Below are 23,060 nucleotides of genomic sequence, written 5' to 3' on the forward strand. Positions count from 1 at the left end.
TCGGTGTAAGGTCATAATCGAAGTAAGCATATGTTGATTAAAATGCCTGTATTATTTTGCAATCTTTCTAATTATTAGGACATGTAAACAGCTTAAGTTCCAGCAGTGTATTTGATCTGCGCCATGTGCTAGCAATGCAAGCCTCCCTCTTACGCATGAGTGAAGTATAGTTTTAAAACAAACAAACTTTACATGACAAACTCAGAATCAAATTGGCTTCCCAAAAATAACAAGTTGCTGTTTTGGAACATTTATTTTGGTTAGGGACTTTTCTGCATTTATCAAAGTTCCATCAGGTAGCCTGATTTCAGATCAGACTACCTAATTATGAGGGAAATCCTTCTTCTTGAAAAGCATGTAAACATTTTATCAAACTATTATATTAATCTCAGTACTCACAATAATTGTATTGTGTGCATGTAAATGTACCCACTGAAGTAAATTGACAACACAAAAACAATCAAAGGTTTATGTAGGGATTTAAGACACAATTACACAATTATGGAGTGAAAGAGGGGGAGAGGAGAGAGAGAAGGAAGGAGAGGGGGAGCAGAGAGAAGGAATGGGGCAGATACACATGGAGTGAAAGAGGGGGAGAGGAGAGAGAGAAGGAAGGAGGGGGGGAGCAGAGAGAAGGAATGGGGCAGATACACATGGAGTGAAAGAGGGGGAGAGGAGAGAGAGAAGGAAGGAGAGGGGGAGCAGAGAAGGAATGGGGCAGATACACATGGAGATGAAAGAGGGGGTCAGAAGGAAGGAGAGAGGGAGAGGGGAATAGTGTATAACTGCATAATTTCTTCTGTATTTACAGAATACAAGTAGCCAGAGCATAGGATCTGCCCTTATACTAGTGAGGTGGGAGAATCCTCTAACACAAGAAGTGGATTTTATTTTGTATGTTTTTTTATTTTACCAGGTAAATTGACTGAGAACACGTTCTCATTTACAGCAATGACCTGGGGAATAGTTACAGGGGAGTGGAGGGGGATGAACAGGAGGATAACAGGAGGTCCAAAGAGTCTCAGACTTCAGATTACCAACATATTTGGATTATTAAGGGGTAAAAAGGTAGTTTAGCGGTTAAGAGCGTTGGGCCAGTAACCAAAAGGTTGCTGGTTCGAATCCCCTAGCTAGCAAGGTGCCCATGAGCAAGGCAGTTAACCCCCAACCCCCAACAACAACAGCTCCCTGAGTGCCGATGACATTGATTAAGGCAGCCCCCCTGCACCTCTCTGATTCAGAGGGCTTATCTTCTCTAGGGTAGGGGACAGCATTGGAAATTTTGGATGAAAAGCGTGCCCAAATTAAACTGCCTGCTACTCAGCCATAAAAGCTGAATATGCATAGAATTAGTAGATGTGGATAGAAAACACTCTGAAGTTTCTAAACCTGTTTGAATGATGTCTGTGAGTATAACAGAACTCATATGGCAGGCAAAAACCTGAGAAAAAATCCAACCAGGAAGTGGGAAATCTGAGGTTTGTAGTTTTTCAACTTTTGGCCTATCGAATACACAGTGACTATGGGGAAATATTGCACTTCCTAAAGCTTCCACTAGATGTCAATAGTCTTTAGAACCTTGTTTGATGCTTCTACTGTGAGGTGGGGGCGAATGAGAGGGGAATGAGTCAGAGGTCTGCCAGAGAGCCATGAGCTGGCCACGCTCGCTCACGTGCTAGTTAGCTTGCGTTCCATTGCAATTCTGAAGACAAAGGAATTCTCCGGTTGGAACATTTAATGAAGATTTATGTTAAAAACATCCTAAGGATTGATTATATACATCGTTTAACATGTTTGTACGGACTGTAATGGAACTTTTTGACTTTTCGTCTGCTCCCAGTGATCGCGCGTCATGAATTTGGAATACTGGGCCTAAACACGCAAAAAAAAAGGAGATATTTGGACATAAATTATGGACTTTATCGACCAAAACAAACATCTATTGTGGAACTGGGATTCCTGGGAGTGCATTCTGATGAAGATCATTAAAGGGAAATTAATATTTATAATGCTATTTCTGACTGCCAACATGGCAGATGTCTGTTTGGTTTGATTTGTTGTCTGAACGCTGTACTCAGATTATTGCATGGTTTGCTTTTTCCGTAAAGTTTTTTTGAAATCTGACACAGCGACTGCATTGAGGAGAAATGGACCTAAAATTCCATGCGTAACAGTTGTATCTTTTAGCAATGTTTATTATGAGTTTTTTTGTAAATTGATGTGGCTCTCTGCAAAATCACCGGATGTTTTGGAACTACTGAAGGTAACGCGCCAATGTAAACTCTTTTCGGATATAAATATGAACTTCACCGAACAAAACATACATGTATTGTGTAACATGAAGTCCTATGAGTGTCATCTGATGAAGATCATCAAAGGTTAGTGATTCATTTTCTCAATTTCTGCTTTTTGTGACTCCTCTCTTTGGCTGGAAAAATGGCTGTGTTTTTCTGTGACTTGGCTCTGACCTAACATAATCGTTTGGTGTGCTTTCGTCGTAAAGCCTTTTTGAAATCGGACACTGTGGCTGGATTTACAGTGCCTTGCGAAAGTATTCGGCCCCCTTGAACTTTGCGACCTTTTGCCACATTTCAGGCTTCAAACATAAAGATATAAAACTGTATTTTTTTGTGAAGAATCAACAACAAGTGGGACACAATCATGAAGTGGAACGACATTTATTGGATATTTCAAACTTTAACAAATCAAAAAATGAAAAATTGGGCGTGCAAAATTATTCAGCCCCCTTAAGTTAATACTTTGTAGCGCCACCTTTTGCTGCGATTACAGCTGTAAGTTGCTTGGGGTATGTCTCTATCAGTTTTGCACATCGAGAGACTGACATTTTTTCCCATTCCTCCTTGCAAAACAGCTCGAGCTCAGTGAGGTTGGATGGAGAGCATTTGTGAACAGCAGTTTTCAGTTCTTTCCACAGATTCTCAATTGGATTCAGGTCTGGACTTAACCATTCCATTGTAGATTTTGCTTTATGTTTTGGATCATTGTCTTGTTGGAAGACAAATCTCTGTCCCAGTCTCAGGTCTTTTGCAGACTCCATCAGGTTCTCTTCCAGAATGGTCCTGTATTTGGCTCCATCCATCTTCCCATCAATTTTAACCATCTTCCCTGTCCCTGCTGAAGAAAAGCAGGCCCAAACCATGATGCTGCCACCACCATGTTTGACAGTGGGGATGGTGTGGTCAGGGTGATGAGCTGTGTTGCTTTTACGCCAAACATAACGTTTTGCGTTGTTGCCAAAAAGTTCAATTTTGGTTTCATCTGACCAGAGCACCTTCTTCCACATGTTTGGTGTGTCTCCCAGGTGCCTTGTGGCAAACTTTAAACGACACTTTTTATGGATATCTTTAAGAAATGGCTTTCTTCTTGCCACTCTTCCGTAAAGGCCAGATCTGTGCAATATATGACTGATTGTTGTCCTATGGACAGAGTCTCCCACCTCAGCTGTAGATCTCTGCAATTCATCCAGAGTGATCATGGGCCTCTTGGCTGCATCTCTGATCAGTCTTCTCCTTGTATGAGCTGAAAGTTTAGAGGGACGGCCAGGTCTTGGTAGATTTGCAGTGGTCTGATACTCCTTCCATTTCAAAATTATCGCTTGCACAGTGCTCCTTGGGATGTTTAAAGCTTGGGAAATCTTTTTGTATCCAAATCCGGCTTTAAACTTCTTCACAACAGTATCTCGGACCTGCCTGGTGTGTTCCTTGTTCTTCATGATGCTCTCTGCCCTTTTAACAGACCTCTGAGACTATCACAGTGCAGGTGCATTTATACAGAGACTTGATTACACACAGGTGGATTGTATTTATCATCATTAGTCATTTAGGTCAACATTGGATCATTCAGAGATCCTCACTGAACTTCTGGAGAGAGTTTGCTGCACTGAAAGTAAAGGGGCTGAATAATTTTGCACGCCCAATTTTTCAGTTTTTGATTTGTTAAAAAGGTTTGAAATATCCAAAAAATGACGTTCCACTTCATGATTGTGTCCCACTTGTTGATTCTTCACAAAAAAATACAGCTTTATATCTTTATGTTTGAAGCCTGAAATGTGGCAAAAGGTCGCAAAGTTCAAGGGGGCCGAATACTTTCGCAAGGCACTGTATGTTTGAGGAATTTTAATTATGGGATTTCTGTTGTTTTGAATTTGGCGCCCTGCAGTTTCACTGGCTGTTGACAAGGTGGGACGCTAGAGGTTAAATGTGGAAGACACATTTATTTTAAATGCATTCAGTTGTGCAACTGACTAGGCATCCTTCCCTTTATATTAATAACCTCTACATGATCAATGTCTTGAAATTGGGACAATTGTTGCTCAATATGTGACTAGAATGGCGTTGCAAATAACAGACAACTTTCCGGGACATAGACATGTTTTATATCGAAATGATTGTTAATCTGCAAAGTCCAATTTACAGTAGCTATTACAGTGAAGAAATAACATGCAAGAAGTTTGAGGATAGTGCACAACAACAAAACACTTTTATCAAGGCAACTAGTTTGATACATTCACTTCTGTTGGTAAATACTTTACTTACATTCAGTAATCTTGCTCTATTTTGTCATCCTGAGGGTCCCAGAAATAAAATGCAGCATAGTTTTGTTTGATAAAATAAATGTTTATATCGTAACACGATCCATGTTGAATACAGAGTTTTGCATGGATTCCGACTCTTTCAACAAAACAATTTATGAAAACCTAATTGGCAAAACTTTGCTTAACCCAGTCAAGTGCCGTTTCTGTGCAATCCTCAGACACTCAACCAAACGTGTTTCATCATTTTACATTACGTATTGGCTACACAACACGTCAATTAGCCCAGGAAGATCAGCCATCATTATGCACCAATGAGACGAGCGGTGTTCACTTGGTCCAATGAACATCTATCATTTTGAAATATAGCTAGCTAGATAGCAAATTAGCTGGACTTTCCAGCATTCAGCCATCATGCTAGAGCAGTGCGCAACAGTATTCATTCTAAGAATGAAAGCAAACAACGCATGGTACTTTACGCTACACAGCGGTTCGTTCTCTTCTACAAACTTTTCTTAAAACTGAAAAAGTGAAAAATGGCTACTAAGAGTGGAAAAGCTAAATAGAAGTCCAAGTATATTAATTTGGATGAGATTATTGGAGAAATTTATCGGGAGTGTGACACAGAACGAATGGATGAGGACTCAGAGTGAGCACAATTTTGATTCTAGCGCGGAATAAACATTATTTATTAAAATGCATTTTGGGGCAGAAATGCCTTCTGGAACATGTGCACTTTCATGTGCCTTAATAACAAACTTGTATACCATCTGTAAATATGAATACAATTGTTAAATTACGAGCTTAGTTGGTTTAGCCACAGAAAAAGTCAACAACCTTCTTGCTAGCCATTATTGGCTAAGATAATGAGCTGGACATGCCGAGAGATGAGTTCAGATTGGTCTGCCATGTAGCACGCTTCTGTCTATTTGAGCTGGTCTGTATGTGTAGGTGTTACGAATCCCTTTTGGCCCGACAGTCTAGGGGGGGATGGTAATGAGACCCGTAACATAACTCATACAAATTCTAATAGTGACAAAGTAAAAGTGAGAACGAAATAACTACGACAACTGAAATCTACCGTCAAACTCAGGGTTTATTAATAAACACACGGTAATGGGGGGAGCAGGAAAAGGGGCTGAGCTGGACCCAAGGAAAGAAACAATAAGTATTCAAAAACACCCCTAAGCTAGACTAGCCTACTTTAACAACAGCTAACTAACTAACCAAAAATACAGTGGGTGTTCCGCCTAGTTCTAACTAGTGTATTTAACAAAGTAACCTACGGGTAGGTTAAATTGAGTTAAATTCTTCAGTCAGTCATATCATTTAGTGTCATTACTTGAAGTCAAGAGCATTTCAGAATCTCCAAATAAAAAAATGGCATAAAAGGTTAAATAAACATAGACGTATTAATCCATCTCAACTGTAATCAATGAGCGACTTGTCTTGGTTCCCCCTTTTCCCACCAGCAAACAAACAAACACCATAACCAAAAACAATACTCACAGGTGATGACAAAGTGCTATGGAGGTGCTCAAACAAAAGAGAGGTCAATACACAAAGAGAGAGTGAAACAGAGAGACCTACAGACATGGCATTTACAGAGAGATTGAGCTCTACAGCAAGCAACTGACAGGGTTTTTAAACAAAGGGAAAGGAACGGTGATTGGGTAGGAAACAGGAGGAGGTGTGTCTTCTGATTGATGATTGTTGACTGATTGGGGAGTGATGATTTTCACCTGTGAGGGGAGAAGGAGAGAAAAGAAACACACACACAGGATACTTGTATCCGTAACAGTAGGTAATCCTGTTGAAGCAGCTTTAAAAAATATATATTGCATAGTAGAACTGCGTAAGTGTTGCTCTCCACTTTCTGGAGGACCGAGGTTTGAAATCAGTGGAATTAGAGTATGATAGCTAAGGAAATGAAGAAAACACCTGTCTCTGGATTACATCTTCAAACTAAGGTCAACCATGGCATCCGTGACAGGGAGAAAGAGTCCACTCATGATGTTCATGTGTAAGATAGTCTAGCTAGCTAGACTTTCAGATATTACACATTTCTACAAAGTCATTTTCATTTCAATTTAAAGTGTACTGTTAGCTAGCTAGCTGTCACGATCGTTGTAAAAACATTTGGACCAAAGCGCAGCGTGATATGGGTTCCACATATTTATTGAAGTGAAACGCACAAAACAATAAAGAACAAACGAAAAGGGATGTCAATTAAGTGCTCACAGGCAATTTTTTTTAAATATTAATTTTACCTTTATTTTACTAGGCAAGTCAGTTAAGAACAAATTCTTATTTTCAATGACGGCCTAGGAACAGTGGGTTAACTGCCTGTTCAGGGGCAGAACGACAGATTTGTACCTTGTCAGCTCAGGGATTTGAACTTGCAACCTTTCGGTTACTAGTCCAACGCTCTAACCACACCCACCACTAGGCTAGTGGTGGGTGGTATAAGGTGCTTTAGTAACAAAACGGATGGCACTGTGATTACTCAGCAAACTGGATGCAGTTTGAGTGTTGGAAGCTATTTTGTAGATGACATCGCCGAAGTTGAGGATCGGTAGGATAGTCAGTTTTACTAGGGTAAGTTTGGTGGCGTGAGTGGAGGCTTTGTTGCGGAATAGAAAGCCGACTCTAGATTTGATTTTAGATTGGAGATGTTTGATATGAGTCTGGAAGGAGAGTTTACAGTCTAGCCAGACACCTAGATACTTATAGATGTCCACATATTCTAGGTCGGAAGCATCCAGGGTGGTGATGCTAGTCGGGAGTGCGGGTGCAGGCAGCGAACAGTTGAAAAGCATGCATTTGGTTTTACTAGCGTTTAAGAGCAGTTGGAGGCCACGGAAGGAGTGTTGTATGGCATTGAAGCTCGTTTGGAGGTTAGATAGCACAGGATCCAAGGACGGGCCGGAAGTATACAGAATGGTGTCGTCTGCGTAGAGGTGGATCAGGGAATCGCCCGCAGCAAGAGCAACATCATTGATATATACAGAGAAAAGAGTCGGCCCGAGAATTGAACCCTGTGGCACCCCCATAGAGACTGCCAGAGGACTGGACAGCATGCCCTCCGATTTGACACACTGAACTCTGTCTGCAAAGTAGTTGGTGAACCAGGCAAGGCAGTCATCAGAAAAACCGAGGCTACTGAGTCTGCCGATAAGAATATGGTGATTGACAGAGTCGAAAGCCTTGGCAAGGTCGATGAAGACAGCTGCCCAGTACTGTCTTTTATCAATGGCGGTTATGATATCGTTTAGTACCTTGAGCGTGGCTGAGGTGCACCCGTGACCGGCTCAGAAACCAGATTGCACAGCGGAGAAGGTACGGTGGGATCAGTGACCTGTTTGTTGACTTGGCTTTCGGAGACCTTAGATAGGCAGGGCAGGATGGATATAGGTCTGTAACAGTTTGGGTCCAGGGTGTCTCCCCCTTTGAAGAGGGGGATGAATGCGGCAGCTTTCCAATCCTTGAGGATCTCAGCCGATATGAAAGAGAGGTTGAACAGGCTGGTAATAGGGGTTGCGACAATGGCGGCGGATAGTTTCAGAAATAGAGGGTCCAGATTGTCAAGCTGATAAACAGCTGCCTCTGATTGGAAACCATACCAACATAGAAATCAACAACCTAGATTACCCACCCTAGTCACACCCCGACCTAACCACAATAGAGAATAAAAAGGATCACTATGGTCAGGGAGTGACACTAGCGAATGTTAGTTGGCTGGCTCGCTAGCTAAAGTTAACACAATTGGGAATGTAATATTTTGTCATACAGTGAATAGTTGGTCTGGATTTACAGAACCAGAAATGTCTTAAACTGTTGTTTTGTTATGTCCTCTCTCAAAGTTATGGCGACAGTGACTACAGACGGTATCTTGATGCATATAAGGCATAAAGCGATGAGAACAGTGTGAGCTTCACCTCCCTTAACCGTCTGAAGAAAGGGCGTCAAATGCGTTCACTATGACCTTGTCCTTCACCACTTCTACCGTGAGACCGGGCCAGCAACCTGTACACAGCATCCAGTCGAAGCTATCAACTGCCTTATCACTCATGAGTCATGAGTCCACTTGGAGTGAGCAGGGAGAGAGATCCCGTCCAAACTTCTCTCATGCTGCTGCTGCACTGGTGGGAAAATGGACAAGACATAATGGACTGTATAGGACAGTGTCGGCTCAGGTGAGAGACATTATCTAGTGTCATCCACTTTGAACATGTGCCATTGGGAGGAAGAACTGAAACACTATCTAAAGCAGAATATGAATAGACGCTGGAAGAAGAGTGCAGGGAAGGAGGGGGGTGGTCAACTGTGTCTGTACATTTATTTAGGAATGATTTGAGGTTTACACACTGGGAAGCTTATTGTAATTTAGATTAAAATGCATTGAGATACCGATCTGTTATTAACATGTCACTCGTTACATTGTAAAACAGGGATAAACAAGGGCTGTCATGAAAAAAGTTAATACTGGTAATATGAGTAGTAAAAACTGTCTATATACGGTTCCCTGTTTGTAAATGTACATTCTAACCGTGTGTGCTTAGTTGAAGGTCTTCAATTTGAGTGATTGACAGTCCTTAGTGCTTCACGTTGAGTCTTTCTAAATTTGGGTTGAAAAGGTTTTACCATGTTAACAGAATTCTCATGTTAAGGCGTATCAATACATCTGGCTTTCTGGATGATATATAGCACAATTGACTTGAGCATGTTTCAGTATGTTTATAACTATATAAGTGGACTAGAAGCAGTGACTAACGTGTTATGGGTTAGATGGAATGATTATGTGCAAATGTATTTGTAGCAGAAGGCTAAGAACATACGGGGCCATGTGTTTGAGACAATGTTTGCATAAGGGTGTTAGTTGCAGATTCTAGCAGATATAGTGTTGTCATTTCAGACACTATTGTCAAATTTCAGTGACAAATAAAAAAGGTACAACACATGAAAGAATAGCCACAGATCCCTGTACACAGGAGGCCACATCACCGGAAGGGAAGTTCGCTGTAGTAGTAGCATCACATCTCCTGCAGAGGGGGCCAAATGATAGGTGACCATTGCTGTACATTCATACCCCAGGGTGAGGGTAACTTAATGAACTATTCTAACCTGATACAAACTTGTCTTTTTGAGAGTTATTCATAAGACTGGGCGTAAGATCCTTTTGGGTGCGACTGCAGCATGTGAGACATCCCGTGGTTTTACTATCTGCAGGAAGTCAGCTGTATGGAAACTTGCAGGAAGGAGCACATTATAGTGTGAACTGTGACAACACACAGTTATAACAGTTGAGCTCTCATGCTATCTTAATCTGCATAGACAAACCGTCGCTGTTTCCACCCATCTGCTAAACTGCCACGAAGACAAGATGTACTTTCTATAAAAGCTGAGAGCCAACCATTCTTTGGGCTTTTAACTCTGCACTGTTGAGTGGATTGTTAACAAATCCATTTTTGCAAATCTTAAAATAAAGTTGTTGTTTGAAGAATCCACAGTCTCCCTCTTCCATTTGGTTATAATTTCCACCACATTCCTAACTACTGCCGAGGTTTGTTGGTCTTTCTGGCGCTTATAGCTGCCGAAGCGTCACCCAGATGAGTGCTACGCTTCATTAGTGGACTATCCAGCCTACCTGGATAGTCTGGACAGAGGAGGCAGCGACAACGTACGAGGTGCCTGATGAAGAACTCCGGACCAGTCTAAGTAACTGACTGACTCTGCGCCATTGAAGCTCCTTCCGCTTAAACTAGTACTCAGCCTTTCTGAACTGCCTGGCTGAACAACACCTTATCATCTGAAGCTGTGGAGTGGAAGATCATCGCCCAAGACCTGCCAGATCTACATTTGTTTTGTTCGTTTTAAAAGTGTATTTGAGATTGTCTTTGTAATGGAAAGCTCTATATAAAATAAATCTATTATTATTGTTATTACTATATGTTTGGGGTGATGAGAGATCACAAACCACATGAGGGCGCAAACAGACACACACACTCTCACTCACCAGCTGCACCACAGTCACAGCAGATTTCGTTGCCAGGTATCCGTAGCACGTCTTCTATGATGGCTTTGGTCAGGTCCTCCAGGGTGTACTCTGGTCCCCGTGGAACGCCTTGTTCAGTGCCTCCTCTTTACTGTTGGTCAGCACCGATATCCAGCTGCACACATATATATACTGTATACAGTGACACCCTTGAGCAAAAATGACTTCATAAAATAAATCATTCAAATACTGAGCTATATTGTATGCTAAAAAAATGGGGACATTATTCTATACTAATACAATTTCTCAGAGAAAGAGATTTTGTTTAAAAAGTAATACATTTTTTTCTCAAAGAGAGGGGACAAAATTAATGACTCCCCTGTTTTCAATACTTCACCTTACGAGGATAATGGCACCGAGATATATTTTTTTTAATGTTTTATGAGATTGGATAATACATTGGGAGGGTTCTTAGACCATTCCTTATTTATTTTTGTGGTAAATTAATAATGTTGATGTGTGCTTGGGGTTATTGTCTTTCTGAAGATCCATTTGTGGCCAAGTTTCAGCCTCTTGACAGAGGCAACCAGGTTTTTAACTAAAATGTCCTGGTACTGGGTAAGGTTCATGATGCCGTTGACCTTAACAAGGACCCAAGGACCAGTGGGAAGCAAAACCGATCCCCCACCATATTTTACAGTCCCCAAATGCACTAAACACCATGTTCAGTGTCTCCTTCATACTGAGCACTGACATTCAGGTGTGCACATGCACACACACCATATAGTAGATTATCTTACATCACAAACTCCTGTTCATCTTCAGCCTGGAAATTATATGTGCGATTATCTGTAAAAGAGAAATGACAGACATACCTTAGTGCATAGCTAGTATTACTAGATTAGAATGACTAGAAGTAAACACTGTGGGAGCCCTATTTTTACACAAACAAAAAGACAAAGGGCTTCTCCCTCACTGTCTCTGAGCCTGGGCTTGGTGAAACACTTAAAATACTTCCAAATACTTGAACATTGAAGTGTGTGCTGTGTTTTGGTATAGTGGTAGCAGACAGGGGGTCCATATCTGCATTAGTCCTTCACAGTGTCACTTTCTTTTTTAAGTATTTGTCTTTATTCAAACAGTAGGATATATCATTGTCTACCATCAGATACCGCGACATCTGCACTGATTTGTCTCGTATCTCTCCAAGACTAATGGGATAGATCAAAAGAAGTCCGGCTACAATGATCATAACTTTCCAAAATATATCCTCGGTTGTAATGATGCTTGGTCATAGCTCGTGCCTCGTCTCTTAAAAAAGCTTCCCAGAACATGCAAACTGCTTTTTATACTGTTCAACATACAGTGGGGAGAACAAGTATTTGCTTCACTGCAGATTCTGCAGGTTTTCCTACTTACAAAGCATGTAGAGGTCTGTATGGAGGTGGAAATGTGATTTTCTGGATTTTTGTTTTAGATTGTCTCTCACAGGGGAAGTGTACCTATGATAAAAAATACAGACCTCTACATGCTTTGAAAGTAGGAAAACCTGCAAAATTGGCAGTGTATCAAATACTTGTTCTCCCCACTGTACCTTGTGTCAATTGAAGCTTATCCTCAATACTGACAAAACTAAACTATCTAATGCAAGAAATAGACCTCTGAACCTTTCACCTTACCTGTCAGGGCAAGGAGATTGAGGTTGTAACCTCATATATATATATATATATATATATATCTTGGAATTTGAATTGATGACGGCCTCTTTTAAATTGCATATTCAACAACTTACAAAAGAATTGAAGCTGAAATTGGGATTTTATTTTAGGAATAAGGCCTGTTTTTCTTTTGAAGCCAGAAGGAGGCTAGTATCAGCTACATTTATGCCTTTACTAGACTATGGGGATATTTTATATATGAATGCTTCCGCTCAGTGTTTGAGATCAATTGACACTCTTTACCATGGCACTTTGAGATTTATTTTAAACTGCAAAACCCTTATTCACCACTGCACTTTGTATACCAGGGTTGGCTGGCCTTCTCTAGTCACTCGTAGGCTCAGTCACTGGTATACTTTTATTGACAAAGCCATTTTGGGTTTACTACCTTTTTATTTGTGCATTTTTATTGTTCGGAAATGTGGTGGGTATTCTCTTCGTTCGCTGCTAACTGTTCCAAATGTCCGAACTGAATTTGGTAAAAGTGCTTTTTATTTTTTTTTACTCTGCGCCATCATCTTGGAACACCTTCCAAAATACTTTTAAACTGGAAGAACTTGTCCCGATTGGTGTTTTTAAATCACTGATGAAAGATTTTGAGGCGGATTCCCTGACCTGTCAATGTTTTTAATTTGCGGTTTTATACTCTTGTGAATTCAATGGTTTTTACTAGATTACTTGTAGTTTTTCATGTTGTCTGACTGTAAGTTTTGTAATGACTTGGTTAGCTATATATACACAAGCTAAAAATAGCTATATATACAAGGCCTAATCCGTAGGTTCTTTTCAATGTGTTGCCACATTTACTAACATACATTTCAAGGCACAAACGACATGCTAATGCCATGTTCCCAACTGCCGTCATGTCCTGACGCATACGCCCTAACAGACAGTATGAATTACTTTGAAAGTTGACCAACTTGGAAACTCACTTTTGAGAAAACCGTCTTTCAATGTTTTGGTACTACTATTGAAGAGCCCTTCTTTGTCTACACCCATTTAGCATTGTTCACACCCTCTTAAGCCAGCCCCACCCATCTCTTTAAGGATTCACATGTGAGGTCATGTGCTAAACAGTGAGTAGTGTCCTGAAGATTAAGACTAAAAGTGGTAAAAGTAAGGAAAAATTCCAGGTAAACAGAAAGTGTCCAGATAAAAATATTTTATAAATATTAGATGATGTTTACTCAGACACACTTGTCTCAATTGATGGGTCATGTGACCACTTCCAGCGGTGGAAAAAGTTCTAAATTGTCATACTTGAGTAAAACTAAAGATGCATTAATCGAAAATGACTCAAGTAAAAGTAAAAGTCACCCAGTAAAATACAACTTGAGTAAAAGTATAAAAGTATTTGATTTTAAAAATACTTAAGTATCAAAAATAAATGGAATTGCTAAAATGTACTTAAGACTTTTGAATCCAAGATGGCGTAGCAGTCAGAAGCCTTTGTCCTGTCATGTCCCTTGTATAGATCTTTATCTTCGGATATCATTTTAAAAATATTTTCCTAAACCTCAACTTCCAAATACTCTCCTGCAACCCGCCTCATCCAATGTGGCGTGGATCTGTTCTTTTTCTTATTTTTTTCTAAAGTATTTCTATTTGCTTCAGATCTGGAATCCCTCAACTGAATCTAGCCAGCTAACTACATACCAGCTATCAGTCAGCAAACTATTGCTAGCGGTCATCAGCTAACCTTTAGCTCTGAAAGCTCTCGCCAGTTCGAACAACGTGACTCAAACCACAGCATAATGGACCTATTATTTTTATTTAATTTTTTTATCCCACATCCCCGGATTCCTACAAACTCTGAACATTTTCATCTGGATCTTCGTAACTAGCTAACCGCAATCCCGGGTGACTACTCCTGGTTAGCCTTTCCATCCTGGAGCAAGCCCACTCCTGGGCTATAATATCAGGACCCCTTCTACTGCCGGTACGGGGCACGGAACCCCGCCGATCCTCTACGACTGGAATACCGACATAATCTGCCCAAGGACTCCAACAGGTCCCTCAGGCTCGACGCCCGCTGAAGGCCCATTCTGCTAACCACGGCCTACTAGCTACCTAGAGCTACTTGGAACCCTACTAATTCCACGACTGGTCTATCGACATCACCGCAAAAACAGACTTACCCCCATCACGACGTCCCCCAAAGGCTAACTTGCTAGCACCAGTCTGTTAACTTCTAGAAGGCTTGCCCCGGTCTGCTAACTGCTAGCCCCGGTCTGCCAAGTGTTTGCTTGCAAACCCAGTCTGATAACTGCTAAATTGCCAGCCCCAGTCTGTTAACTGCTAGCTTGTTTAGCCCCGGCCTACTAACTGTTAGCATCGGCGTGCTAAATGTCTGAATCGCCGTGTCCCCAGTCAGCCCAACGACTCACTGGACCCATATGTTCACGTGCTTAAACACCTGCATTACTTGCTGTTTGGGGTTTTAGGCTGGGTTTCTGTACAGCACTTTGAGATATCAGCTGATGTACGAAGGGCTATATAAATAAATTTGATTTGAAAAATAAATTTGATTTACAGTTCTGCTATTGAGTCAAGGATATCTAGTTGAAAATAATAAAATTGATGGAAAATATATTTTCTAAAATGAATGTATTACTAAAGCTGTTTTGACAGTTATTTCCTTTTCTTCACTGTCTTCATCCATAATCGCTGATTACAAGATTATACAATTACTGAGCTAGCCCTACATGTCGTAGAGTTGGTGGTACCATTCAGCCAAACTCAGGCACCAGACCTTCACTTTCAACTATACTAATCTCCCATGGACATATTCTGCGTGTAGACCAAGATAATCTACCAGGACCGAATGGAATGCGTGAGATCCGAGCAGCATTAGTTCAGTGGGGTGGAGACTCAATTTCTAACACGTATGAACAAAGTTAATCACGCAGCTGACTAAATTACACAACATTTTACAACTCTTCTAATCTCATCTACCCCTCTCACTTGTATGTCTCCCTCACTCCACTGCTACCAAGAAATAGTATATTCTAAGGGATTACGTTCTCCTTCAAAAAAGTTGATGTGCTTTATGATTAGCTACGATTAGGGGGTGCACTATGATTAGCTATTGAGCTATGAATATTTATCTAAGATTTTGACAACTATTTCTGCATTGTAACAGGCACAGCCCAAGCATGTGAAAGTATTTGACATACAGTATTCAACCCAGGTCTGGTGCAGACGACCGATTCCATTCCTGTAGAGTCAATTATTAATAAAACTGTCTGCTAATTTATCATGTCATTAATATATGATATTATAGGAAATACATAATCATATATTATACATTATATTATTCTAAAATAATATTATAGGAACTCACGGGAGATGAGGTCAAAGCACTTCTTGTCCTCCCCACTGGGTTTGACCTGGCAGGTCAGTAGGTTCAGTCTCACCGGCTGTCGGTTAGACTAGATGACAGACAGAGATAAATAACATACGCAATAGGTGAAGAAATTAAAGGATGAATTAATCAGCCAGTTGTTGAACATCAGTATTTTGAAAAGATATGACATGTTGATAGAACGTTGGTTCAAATTATTTTTGTCCGGTAGGATTTGGCTTCTGGACAAGAATGATACTCTGATACTGTGTTGCAATGGATTATGGGTAATGTAGTGCAATATAGTACTACTCACTATGGCATGTGCAATAGTGAGAATGCCGCTCTTCACAGAACATTTCCTCCTTTGCCACACCTTCCGTAACCTAGGAAAAAAGGAAATACATTTAGGAATAACATTTTTTACACTTCTTAATCTTAAAAATGTAAACCCAGACAAACAAACTCTGACAAAGTGCCTTCAGAAAGTATTCATACCCCTTGACCTTTTCCAAATGTTGTAATGTTACAGCATGAAATCAAAATGGATTAAAAAAAAATCTCACCCATCTACACACAATAGCCCATAATGACAAAAGTGAAAACATGTTTTTAGAAATATTTGCAAATTTATTCCAAATTAAAAACATAAATATTTAATTGACATAATTACAGTGCCTTGCGAAAGTATTCGGCCCCCTTGAACTTTGCGACCTTTTGCCACATTTCAGGCTTCAAACATAAAGACATAAAACTGTATTTTTTTGTGAAGAATCAACAAGTGGGACACAATCATGAAGTGGAACGACATTTATTGGATATTTAAAACTTTTTTAACAAATCAAAAACTGAAAAATTGGGCATGCAAAATTATTCAGCCCCCTTAAGTTAATACTTTGTAGCGCCACCTTTTGCTGCGATTACAGCTGTAAGTCGCTTGGGGTATGTCTCTATCAGTTTTGCACATCGAGAGACTGAAATTTTTTCCCATTCCTCCTTGCAAAACAGCTCGAGCTCAGTGAGGTTGGATGGAGAGCATTTGTGAACAGCAGTTTTCAGTTCTTTCCACAGATTCTCGATTGGATTCAGGTCTGGACTTTGACATTCTAACACCTGGATATGTTTATTTTTGAACCATTCCATTGTAGATTTTGCTTTATGTTTTGGATCATTGTCTTGTTGGAAGACAAATCTCCGCCCCAGTCTCAGGTCTTTTGCAGACTCCATCAGGTTCTCTTCCAGAATGGTGCTGTATTTGGCTCCATCCATCTTCCCATCAATTTTAACCATCTTCCCTGTCCCTGCTGAAGAAAAGCAGGCCCAAACCATGATGCTGCCACCACCATGTTTGACAGTGGGGATGGTGTGTTCAGGGTGATGGCTGTGTTGCTTTTATGCCAAACATAACGTTTTGCATTGTTGCCAAAAAGTTCAATTCTGGTTTCATCTGACCAGAGCACCTTCTTCCACATGTTTGGTGTGTCTCCCAGGTGGCTTGTGGCAAACTTTAAACGACACTTTTTATGGATATCTTTAAGAAATGGCTTTCTTCTTGCCACTCTTCCATAAAGGCCAGATTTGTGCAATATATGACTGATTGTTGTCCTGTGGACAGAGTCTCCCACCTCAGCTGTAGATCTCTGCAGTTCATCCAGAGTGATCATGGGCCTCTTGGCTGCATCTCTGATCAGTCTTCTCCTTGTATGAGCTGAAAGTTGAGAGGGACGGCCAGGTCTTGGTAGATTTGCAGTGGTCTGATACTCCTTCCATTTCAAAATTATCGCTTGCACAGTGCTCCTTGGGATGTTTAAAGCTTGGGAAATCTTTTTGTATCCAAATCCGGCTTTAAACTTCTTCACAACAGTATCTCGGACCTGCCTGGTGTGTTCCTTGTTCTTCATGATGCTCTCTGCGCTTTTAACGGACCTCTGAGACTATCACAGTGCAGGTGCATTTATACGGAGCCTTGATTACACACAGGTGGATTGTATTTATCATCATTAGTCATTTAGGTCAACATTGGATCGTTCAGAGATCCTCACTGAACTTCTGGAGAAAGTTTGCTGCACTGAAAGTAAAGGGGCTGAATAATTTTGCACGCCCAATTTTTCAGTTTTTGATTTGTTAAAAAAGGTTTGAAATATCCAATAAATGTCGTTACACTTCATGATTGTGTCCCACTTGTTGTTGATTCTTCACAAAAAAATACAGTTTTATATCTTTATGTTTGAAGCCTGAAATGTGGCAAAAGGTCGCAAAGTTCAAGGGGGCCGAATACTTTCGCAAGGCACTGTATATACCCCTGAGTCATTACATGTTAGAATCACCTTTGGCAGTGATTACAGATGTGAATTTTTCTCAGTTAGTCTTTAAGAGCTTTGCACACCTGCTTGCCATAGATTTTCAAGCCTATTTAAGTCAACACTGTAACTAGGCCACACAGGAACATTCACTGTCGTCTTGGTAAGCAATTCCAGTGTATATTTGGCCTTGTGTTTTAGGTTATTGTCCTACTGAAAGGTGAATTTGTCTCCCAGTGTCTGGTGGAAAGCAGACAACCAGGTTTTCCTCTAGGATTTTGCCTGTGCTTAGATCTATTCCATTTATTTTTATCCTAAAAAACTCCTGAGTCCTTGCCAATGACAAGCATCACTGCTTGCAATGGCTGCATCACTGCTTGGTATGGTAATAGCAACGCTCTCGATCGCATGGCGCTACAGAGGGTTATGCAGACAGCCCAGTACATCACTGGGGCCGAGCTCCCTGCCACCCAGGACCTATATCAGGCAGTGTAAAAAGAAGGCCCAGAGAATCAAAGACCCCAAACACTCAAGCCATAGACTACTTTATTTGCAGCCACATGGCATGAGGTAACGGTGCATCAAGTCTGACACCAACAGGCTCTTGAACAAAACTCGCTCCATCATCTTCTCACTCACACATAATATGCACAAAGATTTATACTGACTCTACACACCTGCAGACACACTCATATAGAAGCTGCTGCTACTCTGTTTATCTTATATCCTGATGCCTAGTCACCTTACTCCTATACATATCCACCTCTATCACTCCAGTATCCCTGCACATGTAAATATGGTATTGGAACTGACTTTTAAATATTTCCTGTATTCAAACTCAGCAAAAAAAGAAACGTCCTCTCACTGTTAACTCACTGTGTAAATATTTGTATGAACATAACAAGATTCAACAACTGAGACAAACTGAACAAGTTCCACAGACATGTGACTAACAGAAATGGAATAATGTGTCCCTGAACAAAGGGGGGGGGGTCAAAATCAAAAGTAACAGTCAGTATCTGGTGTGGCCACCAGCTGCATTAAGTACTGCAGTGCATCTCCTTCTCATGGACTGCACCAGATTTGCCAGTTCTTGCTGTGAGATGTTACCCCACTCTTTCACCAAGGAACCTGCAAATTGGTATAGACTTGACGGACTAGACGGGTCTCATTCCTTCTCAAACAAAAAGGACAAATCTATAATTTTTCTCTGTTAGACACGGCCTACCTGGCACCCCAAACAAACAAGTCAAAACTGTTACAGTCGTCATTAAAAAAATTATGTTAAACACTATTAATGCACACAGAGTGAGTCCATGCAACTTATTACGTGACTTGTTAAGCAAATATTTACTCCTGAACTTATTTAGGCTTGCCATAACAAAAGGGTTGAATACGTATTGACTCTTCAGCATTTCTTTGCAAATTCAATTGTAAAATAAACGTTTTCAAAATAACCTCATTCCACTTTGACATTATGGGGTATTGTGTGTCGGCCCATGACACAAAATATCTATTTAACAAATTGTTAATTCAGGCTGTGTGAATACTTTCTGAAGGCACTGTATTGAAAGTCAGCGTTCACATCACCACATCTCCAAATTTACCCATCCATCCACTCTTTCATCCATCCACTCTTTCACCCACCCATAAGCTTTTCTTCATCATATTGCCCTTCTTCTCACTGCCAAAGTCCTTGTTCCCCTGTAGCTGGTGCATATTGTATCCACTCTGCTTGCTCTGAGAGTCCTGAAATACCCAGTCACAGGGTTCAATGTACATAGACACACTCCTTCACATGCTCACACTACTTTACACAGACACACTCCTTTAGACACACTACCAGAGATAAACACTACTTTACATGCTCACACTACTTTACACAGACACACTCCTTTAGAAAAACTACCAGAGATCGACACTAATTTACATGCTCACACTACTTCACATGCTCACACCACTTCACATGCTCACACCACTTCACATGCTCACACCACTTCACATGCTCACACTACTTCACATGCTCACACTACTTTACATGCTCACTCCTTTAGAGAAACTACCAGAGATGGACACTACTTTACATGCTCACACTACTTTACACAGACACACTACTTTACACGCTCACACTACTTTACATGCTCACACTACTTTTCATGCTCACACTACTTTACACAGACACACTACTTTACATGCTCACACTACTTTACAAAGACACACTACTTTACATGCTCACACTACTTTACAAAGACACACTACTTTACATGCTCACACTACTTTACAAAGACACACTACTTTACATGCTCACACTACTTTACATGCTCACACTACTTTACAAAGACACACTACTTTACATGCTCACACTACTTTACAAAGACACTACTTTACATGCTCACACTACTTTACAAAGACACACTACTTTACATGCTCACACTACTTTACATGCTCACACTACTTTACATGCTCACACTACTTTACAAAGACACACTACTTTACATGCTCACACTACTTTACAAAGACACACTACCTCACACTACTTTACAGAGACACACTCCTTTAGAAAAACTACCAGAGATAGACACTACTTTACATGCTCACACTACTTTACTCAGACACTCCTTTAGAAAAGCTACCAGAGAGACACTACTTTACATGCTCACACTACTTCACATGCTCACACTACTTTACAGAGACACACTCCTTTAGAAAAACTACCAGAGAGACACTACTGTACATGCTCACACTACTGTACATGCTCACACTACTTTACAAAGACACTCATTTAGACACACTACCAGAGATAAACGCTACTTTACATGCTCACACTACTTTACTCAGACACACTCCTTTAGACAAACTACCAGATATAAACACTACTTTACATGCTCATACTACTTTACACAGACACACTCCTTTAGAAAAACTACCAGAGATAGACACTACTTTACATGCTCACACTACCTCACATGCTCACACTGCTTTACACAGACACACTCCTTTAGAAAAACTACCAGAGATAGACATTACTTTACATGCTCACACTACTTCACATGCTCACACTACTTTACACAGACACACTACTTTACATGCTCATGTAACAGTATAACTTTAGACCGTCCCCTCGGCCATACCCGGGCGCGAACCAGGGACCCTCTGCACACAACAACAGTCACCCACGAAGCATCGTTACCCATCGCTCAACAAAAGCCGCGGCCCTTGCAAGGGGAACTACTACTTCAAGGTCTCAGAGCAAGTGACGTCACCGATTGAAACGCTATTTAGCGCGCGCTAACTAAGCTAGTCATTACACTCAAACTACTTTACACAGACACACTCCTTTAGAAAAACTAGCATAGATAGACACTACTTTACATGCTCACACTACTTCACATGCTCAAACTACTTCACACAGACACACTACTTCACACGCTCACACTACTTCACACGCTCACACTACTTCACACGCTCACACTACTTCACACGCTCACACTACTTCACACGCTCACACTACTTCACACGCTCACACTACTTCACACGCTCACACTACTTCACATGCTCACACTACTTCACATGCTCACACTACTTCACATGCTCACACTACTTCACATGCTCACACTACTTCACATGCTCACACAACTTCACATGCTCACACAACTTCACATGCTCACACAACTTCACATGCTCACACAACTTCACATGCTCACACTACTTCACATGCTCACACTACTTCACATGCTCACACTACTTTACACATACACACTACTTCACATGCTCACACTACTTTACACATACACACTACTTCACATGCTCACACTACTTCACATGCTCACACTACTTCACATGGTCACACAACTTCACATGCTCACACAACTTCACATGCTCACACAACTTCACATGCTCACACTACTTCACATGCTCACACTATTTACATGCTCACACTACTTCACATGCTCACATACTTTACACACACTACTTCACATGCTCACACTACTTTACACATACACACTACTTCACATGCTCACACTACTTCACATGCTCACACATGCTCTTTCACATGCTCACACTACTTTACACAGACACACTACTTCACATGCTCACACTACACTTCACATGCTCACACTACTTCACATGCTCACATGCTTTACACACTACTTCACATGCTCACACTACTTCACATGCTCACACTACTTCACATGCTCACATGCATACACACTACTTCACATGCTCACACTACTTCACATGCTCACACTACTTCACACGCTCACACTACTTCACACACTACTTCACACTGCACACTACTTCACACGCTCACACTACTTCACACGCTCACACTACATGCTCACACACTGCTCACACTACTTCACACGCTCACACTACTTCACATGCTCACACACTTCACACGCTCACACTACTTCACACACAACTTCACATGCTCACACAACTTCACATGCTCACACAACTTCACATGCTCACACTACTTCACATGCTCACACTACTTCACATGCTCACACTACTTCACATGCTCACACTACTTTACACATACACACTACTTCACATGCTCACACTACTTTACACATACACACTACTTCACATGCTCACACTACTTCACATGCTCACACTACTTCACATGCTCACACAACTTCACATGCTCACACAACTTCACATGCTCACACAACTTCACATGCTCACACTACTTCACATGCTCACACTACTTTACACATACACACTACTTCACATGCTCACACTACTTTACACATACACACTACTTCACATGCTCACACTACTTCACATGCTCACACTACTTCACATGCTCACACTACTTTACACAGACACACTACTTCACATGCTCACACTACTTCACATGCTCACACAACTTCACATGCTCACACTACTTCACATGCTCACACTACTTTACACATACACACTACTTCACATGCTCACACTACTTCACATGCTCACACTACTTCACATGCTCACACTACTTCACATGCTCACACTACTTTACACAGACACACTACTTCACATGCTCACACTACTTCACATGCTCACACAACTTCACATGCTCACACTACTTCACATGCTCACACTACTTTACACATACACACTACTTCACATGCTCACACTACTTCACATGCTCACACTACTTCACATG

General features: G+C 40.9%; 1 pseudogene; it reads right to left on the bottom strand.

Annotated features, from left to right (window-relative positions):
• The window catches only part of LOC112235126, a 227,264-nt pseudogene that overhangs the window by 45,423 nt on the left and 158,781 nt on the right, over positions 1-23,060 (bottom strand).

This window comes from Oncorhynchus tshawytscha, linkage group LG10 (assembly GCF_018296145.1).
Source record: "Oncorhynchus tshawytscha isolate Ot180627B linkage group LG10, Otsh_v2.0, whole genome shotgun sequence".
NCBI lineage: Eukaryota > Metazoa > Chordata > Actinopteri > Salmoniformes > Salmonidae > Oncorhynchus > Oncorhynchus tshawytscha.